This window comes from Arachis ipaensis, chromosome B08 (genome assembly GCF_000816755.2).
Source record: "Arachis ipaensis cultivar K30076 chromosome B08, Araip1.1, whole genome shotgun sequence".
NCBI lineage: Eukaryota > Viridiplantae > Streptophyta > Magnoliopsida > Fabales > Fabaceae > Arachis > Arachis ipaensis.
Window position 1 is genome coordinate 26,196,991 of NC_029792.2, and position 9,345 is coordinate 26,206,335.

The 9,345-nt window shown below is 34.7% G+C and overlaps 1 long non-coding RNA gene across 1 annotated transcript; it reads left to right on the forward strand.

Moving 5' to 3' along the window:
• LOC110265439 lies at nt 4,756–5,982 on the forward strand. The gene is made up of 2 exons (XR_002351586.1): nt 4,756–4,948; nt 5,736–5,982. It is a non-coding gene; the product is annotated as an uncharacterized LOC110265439 (long non-coding RNA).

Below are 9,345 nucleotides of genomic sequence, written 5' to 3' on the forward strand. Positions count from 1 at the left end.
AAGAGTGTAAATTTTTTTTACGTCATATATTTGGTTGCATTATATGAAATAGGTAGACCTAATGAGGTGTAATATATATGGTAGGTGCAAGGTTCAACCAAACATGGTTCTATGAATGTGAAAATTAAGATAACATAGAATCTTATCATAGATGGCTTGGTGAATACCCCAAATATTTTGTGTAGGTAGCAAGATCTTAATTCTCCTTAAATGCCATGAAAGACAAAATTGTAGGGCCATACACATATGATCTTAGTTTGCTCCTCTTCAGGCTTCAAAAACGGTGGTGCTTGTCTATTTGTTAATGACAAAATCTCTTAGGTTGTTTTTGAAAAGGAGATTGAATTAAAATATTGAGATTAAATTAAATTTTTGTATTATATTTAGCTTAAAATATATAAGACTAAATTATATGTTAGGATTTTGTTTGATTTAAGATAAATATATATGGAGATGAAATAATAATATTTACTAAAACAAAAATGCTATTTTTATACTAAAAGCGGCCACTAAAATCAACCATAAATATATTTGTATATAAATATGTGTGGTTTAATTTATTTTCAATATATATTTGCATTTTAACATATATTTTATACTAATAACTAATTTTAGTATACACGTAACATAGTCGTTACTAAAATACATTTAGTTATTAAAAAAATATTATTAAAGTTCAGTTTTTATTGTTAAAAATTTCAGTTCTTTGTATTTCTATTGTCTGAAATTATTGAATAAACTGAAATTTTAGTTTCAGTCTCTAATCAATAAGCACAATATTAAATCTCAATTTTTAATGCAATCTTATATAATGTAACTGAAATTTTTTAAAAAAATCTTATTAAAATGTATTAGATATTCTACTATCTTACTGAGATCGATTTGAAGTTTGTTGTGCCTGAATATAAACAAAAAGTGGTCCTCATGGAAGAGAAAAGGAAAAGATTGAGATAGCTTTCTTCATTGGCATGACATGAAGCTAGAAACTTATTTATTTCTTTCAACTTAAGATAGAAGTATATCTATAAATTACTTTAAAAATTGTCAAAGATAATAACTATATTGGTTCATCAATTGAAGGTAACTTAACTAGTTTAAAGAATAAAAATTATTTCAACCAGTTTTATAAAATTTTTAATCCAATCAAACTAATTTAGTTTAGTTAACTTTATTATAATATGAACTGAATTTCGGTATTTTATCACTAATTAAAGAAATATTGAAAGCCAAAGCTACTATGCTATATATGAGGTGTGCATGCAATTATATTATATTGACATCTCATCTTGATTATATTTCAGTAGGAGTATCGCTTTCTTCTTATGCATGGGATCTAATTTTCATAAAATAAGAAATATAGACAACTGATTGGTTACCAATTATTTTTCCTTCTCTTTCCTCACCATTTATTTGAGATTCAATTAATTAATCATTTCGTAGTAAGAGCAGCATATACCATATTTTTAATCAAAAATATTATTTATACACTAAAATTAGACTAAAATTAGGTATAATTCAACAAATTTTTAATATATATTTTATATTCTAATACATATTATTTTATATTTATTCATATCCTACTCCAATGCTATGGCCAAGTTCAACTAAGTTAAAAAGGCCCAATCCAAAAGGTTGACCTTTGCTAATCCATCCGACCTCTTCTAAGAGGTCGGACTCGACATGAGCTGGCAAGTAACACTTATGCAAATAAGCAACTGCCTCCTTAAATCTCTCGCCCACTTTTATAAGAGAGATCCCAACAATCCTAAAATAAAAGGACGGTTATCCACCATCAGAAGTGGAACTACTTCAACGGTGGTTATTGATTCATCATCTATAAATATACTAAAGCACTCAGGTAAAAAGAAGGTCCAATACATTCAAAACCTACTTATCCCTTTGATAACTTAGGCATCGGAGTATCTTTGCAGGTACCACCCCCCATTCTTTCACATACATAACTCGGATGGCGGCTCCCAAACGTAAACCAAGTCGGAGACCACCCTCCTCTAGCGCTTGGGCCTCACAAATAAACCCAACCACCATCTGATTCTAGGTAAGCCCCGAAAGATTGGGAGCTCGTCCCCAACCCTCTCAAAAGAACCCCACCACAGCCTCCTCAACCTCATCCAAATCCACCAAATTGTACTTCTCTACAGGGGCAGCATCTGCCTAATACAACTGAAAGCGGGCTTCATGGCTTTCATTAAGGAAAAAGGGATGATGGCCCTCAACGGCAAAAACTTTAAAGAAGAAATTTTTAAAGCTATGAAACGACTCGTCAAAAATAGAAAACACTTTTCGATCCTGAATAGCTCAAAAAGTGACCCACTGTTGTTTGTTCTGAGCGCTAAAGGGCTTTGTCAAGTGAAAAAGACCTTTAAAGAAATCAGAAAGTCGAGCTCTCAGCTGACAAGTTGATAAATTTTCAAAAAACCCCAGAAATTAGGGTGGAGTTGGGTAAGAGTTACTCGGCAGTGGGACAAAACTTCCATCTCAAAATCAAAAAAAGGGAATGCAACTCCCAAACGGGTGAAAAGGCAATCGTACATGAAAATGAAATGAGAGTCAAACTCAGTAAGCCTCCCACTCCCACAGCAAACTCTATCCTCTGGGTCTAGGGCTGCTAACTCATACTTGGGTTCATCGGCTTCAAGGACACAAACCCTATGATATTTCCTAAGTTTAGTTATAAAAACATCATCTACTAGGGGAAGTTCAGATAAAACGGAAGAATCTACCCATCTCAACAAGGCTTCAGAAACTCGAGAAAATATTTCTCAAAAAAGAAAAAATATATAGGGAGATATACCTACAGTACGTAGAAAAAAGAAACCATCAAAAACAGGTTTTGAACCAAGACAGTTTCTTTCCAAAACAGAAACAGTTAACCACAAACAATAAAGGGGCCACAGAGCTTACTCAAAAAACTCCTCCTCGATCAGTACACTCAATAAAAACAGTGAAGACGCTATGAAAGCCAGTAAGGAATTAAGATAATGAGAAACTAACCTTCCTTGGAGAAAAGAACTGATTGCAAGAATGGAAGAAACGCCATAAATACTAAAAAATTCAGAAACAGAGAAAGCGAGCACCAGAAGCACGAAGGACATACGAGAGTAAAAAGAAACATGAAGAAAAAATTCAAAGAGGAGACGAAAGAAAAAGAAAGAGAAGGACGGAAAGGTTTTATAGCATACTAGGGGCATAATGGTAAAATGACGCGATTATTAAAGGAGCGCGCCGTTACCAATGTAACCGCCTCTACGTGTAAATGCAAAACCCAAACGGACGCGACGTTTGATTAGACGCAACGGTTGAATTCAAAATCACGTCGGTTTTCCAACTTGAAAAGAAACACCGACTTGAGCATATCCGAGTTCAATTAATACTCGAATCCAACTCATAACTAAGAGATCGGACTCGAGTGGGGGCACTGTTCATACCCTGACCCAATGCCATGGCCAGGCCCAACTAAGTTAAAAAGGCCCAATCCAAAGGGTTGGTCTTCGCTGATCAATCAGACCTCTTCTAAGAGATCGGACTCGACATGAGTTGGCAAGTGACACTTATTCAAATAAGTAACTACCTCCTTAAATCTCTCGCCCACTTCTAGAAGAGAGATCTCAACAATCCTAAAATAAAGGGACGGTTATCCACCATTAGAAGTGGAACTACTTCAACGGTGATTATTGGTTCATAAATACACTGAAGCACTCGAGTAAAAAGAAGGTCCAATACATTCAAAACCTGTTTACTCCCTTGCTAACTTAGGCATCAGAGTGTCTTTGTAGGTATCACCTCCATTCTTTCACATACATAATTCGGACGGCGGCTCCCAGATGTAAACCAAGACGGAGCCCACCCTCCTCTAGCGCTTTGGCCTCACAAACAAGCCCAACCACCATCCAATTTTAAGTAAGTCCAAAACAATATTAATAGTTGATTTTACTAGTTAATTTTAGTATACATTTATTTTTAATCATATAGGTTAATTAACATACTATTTTTTACGGTAAAAAGACATATTTTTGCTGTTAAGATTATTTAAACCTAAAATTGGTACAAACACCCACTATTATTAAAAGTTTAAAACAACAATTGCATCTACATGTCATGTTTAAATCACTGGTTCAGTAACCCTGCAAACCAATAATCACTAGGGATGTACATGTCCGATTAGTTTATGCGCAATTTAAGGATCGGGCTTTTTTATTTTAATAAATAAATTAATTATAATAATTACAGAAATAAATAATTTAAAAAATATTTACAGAAATAAATACTTCTCTTATCTTATTTATATTGTAAATTATAATTTTGTATGTATCTCGTTTACGTAAAAGTACGTAATAAGTACATAAGTACGTTTTCTAACTATCCACTATTAATACTGTTGCTTTTAACCGACAAAATTTTTAAATTTTTTATGTCTCTTGAGTATTAAACATTTTGAACTTTCGTGGATAAAAATAGTAACTTACTTGGGTAGATTTGTCAACATTTTGAACTTTCGTGGATAAAAATAGTAATTTACTCTTATTTATACAAGGAGTGTTTGTATTTTTAAGAGAATAAATATAAAAAATTAATTTTAATTAATATTGACTACTTTTTTATTGTAAAAATTAATTTTAAAATATTAATTGATATTCGTTAAAAAAAAAGGGCCCCGCTACACATATATGCAAATAACGCATACAATCCTTACAAGTTGGTCCAACCCAGGTTTAATCCACGCACACTCTCTCCCTTTAAATGGAGCGTCAATTGCACGCGCATCACTCAAATGATTACGCTTCGAAAAAACCGCTCGTTATGGCTCACTCTTCCTCTTCTCCTTCAAAGATAACACAAATCCTCAAGTTTCGAGCAACATTCCAAACTGAAGAGACATTTGAACTCGTCGCGAATAATAGCAGAAACCATCAACAAAATATTATTCAAGGTACGTTATTGCTTTACTCATCTTGTACATTTTTCACATTTCTGTTTCTGATTTCGAAATCGAAGAACTATGTTTTACTGTTCTTCTATGTTCTTCTAGGTTTTATTGATCTTCTTGTTCTAAATCTCATATCACTGTTTTTACTATTCTTCTTATTCTAGGTTTTACTCTTCTTGTAAGTTCCTCTAGGTTTTACTGTTCTTCAAAGTGGTTCTAGGTTTTACTGTTCTTCTTGTTCTAGTTCTTCTCGTAATTGATTTTTCGCTGTATATTGCTTAATTTATTGGGTGTATATGGAGTAATTTGTATGGGTGTATATGGTTGATTGTTGGGTGTATATGGCGTAATGTGTTGGGTGTATATATGGTTGATTGTTGGGTGTATACGGCGTAATTTGTTAGGTGTATACGGCGTAATTTGTTGGGTGTATATTCCTGAACCCATATCATGTAATATAATCAACTGTTGCAACTGTTCTAATATTGCTTGTCCTTGGGTGTATATTGCTTGACATTGTAATATTGCTAGAGCTTGTATATTTATCGTTGTTTGAGTCAATTGAACATCATTTTGAACTGATCTCATTAAATACTTATAAAATCGGTTTGCGTGTATGTGGTTGATCTATGGGTGTATCTGACTGATATCTATGGGTGTATTTTTCATTGCAGTAAAAATGGAAGGCAAAAACCAAGCTTAAAAAAATGTAAGAACAAATATATGTCTTCGATCAAATTAGTTTTTCATAATAGAAATATATCTAAGTCTAATTTTGCTTTGTTTACAGCAAATCAAGGACCTAAAGTGTGCAACCCATCTGTTGAGTGAGAAATTCAGAAATATGAGTGAGGAGAAGTGATGCAATAAGACTGTCCAGGCCATCCTCATTGTTATTGAGTCCATTTTGTCAGATAGATTCTAATGATATTGTCACTGATTAATGTAACTGTTATATACTCTTGTAAGAAATTGAACACATGGTGTAAATATATTTGATCCAATTATAAGTAAATTTTTTTTCCATAATTAAACTCTCTCTGGTGTATTCAAAATGTCTGATTTACAGGTACTATAATATGAAGTGGTGATCCAGATAGATTGGAACCCATATATGACGGTCTGCATAGAGATCTGCATAATACACCCAAACACAGACTATAAATACACCCGATAAAAAATTAAATTTACACCTCTGCTGCAGATTTTAACAATTCATTTTTGTTTACAAGTCTTACAAGTTGGGTCTAACACGCGCGTTACAGAAGAAGAAGCAGAAGAAGATGGGCCTAATACGCGCGTTACAGAAGAAGAAGAAGAAGAAGAAGAAGAAGAAGAAGAAGAAGAAGAAGCGTGAATATAAATGACTTGTATGATTTGTATGGAAAAGCGTTCTCTCTTTGCCTTCGATCTCCTTCAGTTTTTTTCGATTTTCATGGTTTCTGAAATCAAGCTTTGAAATTGTTTTGAAGATGATGGAACTTCAAAAATACACCCGAACGATTACAAAAATACACCCAAACGATTATAGAAATACATACAAAGGATTACAGAAATACACCCAAACAGTTACAGAAATACGATTACCGATTACAGAAATACACCCAAAAGATTTACAGAAATACACCCAAAGAATTATAGAAATACACCCAAAGGATTACAAAAATACACCCAAAGAATTTAAGAAATACACCCAAAATTCGTTGAAGTACACCTTATGCATAATTCAGAACTCTCTCTCTTTTTCCTCCTCATCTTCTGCTGCTGCTTCTTCTTCTTCAAAAACAATTTTAGAGCTTGATGTCAAAAAATAATGGAAACCGAGAATAATGAAGAAAGAAAACAAAGAGAAAAGCACGTAAATGAAGAAGAAGAACAGGAAGAGGAAGAAGAATGTGTAGCAAGAAGAAGAAGAAGAAGGAGAAAGAGAAGGCAAGAAACGTACCTTGAATAATGTTTCTTTGTTTTTTCTGGTGATTTTGATGAAGGAGAAAGAGAAAACGAAAAGAGGAGAAGAAATTTCAATAAAAAAAGAAGGAGGAAGAGAAGAAAAAGAGACACAGAGAAAGAAGAAGAAGAAGAAGAAGAAGAAGAAGAAGAAGAGGAAGAGGAAGAGGAAGAGGAAGAGGAAGAGGAAGAGGAAGAGGAAGAGGAAGAAGAAGAAGAAGAAAAAGAGGCACAAAAAAAAACGTGAAACGGCGTGAATATAGCGCGTGTAAGTGACGTAGGAGTTGCAGCACGTTTTGGTGGATTAGGCGTTAATGAACTTGTAATAATTACAAGCCCTAATCGCTTGTATACTGAGCTTTTCTCTAAAAAAAATTAATTGATATTGGTTAAAAAAATTAACTCCTCAGTTAAACTCAATGACGGAAAATGCTCAATTTTTTTTTAAATTTTGAATTTTGAAATGGAGAGGGGAGAGAGCGGGGGAGAATCTTTGAGGGTGGCACATAGCGAGGCAGTCGGCCATGCCAGCGAGAGCAATAAGGGGGAGAGTGAAGGTGGGCATGCATCAGGTGAAAAGGAGGGAATTAAAGGAGACAATAACAAGATTCAAGGTCAGCGGATATCGTTCAGAGATAAAGTTGTGGGTGCCTCAACAAGAAGAGCTTTGGAGGTTGCTGATTCTCTTGATGGGGATAAGATGGCTATAGTAGTTGGTAAGCAAGGCGATTCGGAGATACCAACTGTGACGTTTACTGAAGAAGCAAAAGAGATATTGCCAAAGCCCTACAAAGATGCCATCGTGATCAAAGTTCTTGGAAAAAACTTTAGCTATACGGCGATCACGCACAGGCTTAAAGGAGTCTGGAGAACCAAAGGAGGATATAAGGTACTAGATATCGGTTTTGGCTATTTCTTAGTCAAATTTGATCTCTTGGAGGATATAGAAAAAGTTCTCCTTGGAGGACCATGGATGATTACTGGTAGTTATGTTGCGGTTAAACCTTGGAGTTCTTCATGCAGACCTTGTGAAAACACTTTTGGATCTACCATGGTTTGGATAAGAATCACAGGTTTAAACATTAACTATTATCAAGAGAGAGCCATGAAAATGATTGCGTCAGCTGTTGGTAAACCGATCCGCATCGACTTAGCCACCAAGTCTGCAGAGAGGGGAAAGTATGCATGAGCATGTGTGAAAATTAACTTAGGACTTCTAGTCATAAAAAAGATTCAAGTTAATGGTCATATGTATGACATAGAATATGAGCACTTGAATTTAATTTGTGAAAAATGTAGCTTCTTTGGACATATCACAAGAGAATGTGCGAAAGAGAACAACAATGGCATTGGGAAGGAAACCATGGTGAAGGAGAAAAATTTGCCGTCACTGTTTCCGGTGGATAACAACGAGAAAACGGCAGAAGGTAGTCAAATCCCAGTAAAAAATCAAAATTCAACTTTTGAATTTGGAATTAATGCCAAATCAATTCCAATTATGGAGAAGCATGGAGCAGCGGGTCTTGTGCATGATAATTTACAAGAATCACGCATGGATAGAGATACTCAAGCAAAAGAGGGTGAATGGGTTACAGTTAGTAGAAAAGGCAAGAAAAAAGTGGGTAAAGGCCTCAATGTGGTGCCAAAAAAAGCCAATGTAGCAATATGCTCCAATTTGGTGAGTAAGAAATTTTCTTTTGGGTATAATAAAATGCATGTTGGATCCTCATCAAATGCAAAGGTGAAGTCTTTATCAAATTCAAAGGTGGAGCCTAAGGAAAAGAAAGATCCTCCATCCACGCTTAGCTCTTTGGGAACAACTCAGGTGGCTTTCAAGGATCAGAGTACTCATTTTTTTTAAAGCATGGCACAAAAGGCAGCGTCCTATTTCGCTTCAAAACTCACCTACTGAAGCATTGTCAATGGATTCTCGAGTACAAAAGGAGCTTGATAAAGCTAGTGCAACAACAAACTTGGAGAACCAACCTCAACAGAAGAATGATGGTTCTGCGACGCAAGTCCACCAGAAGACAATTGGAGACAGGGGTCCATCAACGTGAGGTAGAATGATTATAAATTCCAATTATTTAATTTATTTTTATGAATTGTGACCATTTAAATATTATTAGTTGGAATGTAAGGGGGCGTCAAATAAGATGTCTCGGTGCACTGTAAGGAGTTAGTACGAAAATTTCAACAAACTTTTTTTATTTTGGTGGAAACTCATATTGGGTTTGAAACTATGAAAGAATTTTGGGGGAGATTAGGCTATTATCCTGTAGGGATTGTAGATGCTGTTGGACATAAGGGAGGAATTTGGTTCCTCTCTGCTAATTTAAAATTTTCTTGTAAAATTCTTTGGGTTATGAATCAATGTGTAACTTTGGAAATTGATGGTGGTGGGCGAAGATGGATTTGCAGTGCGGTTTATGGCAGCCCTCAAGCCACTAATA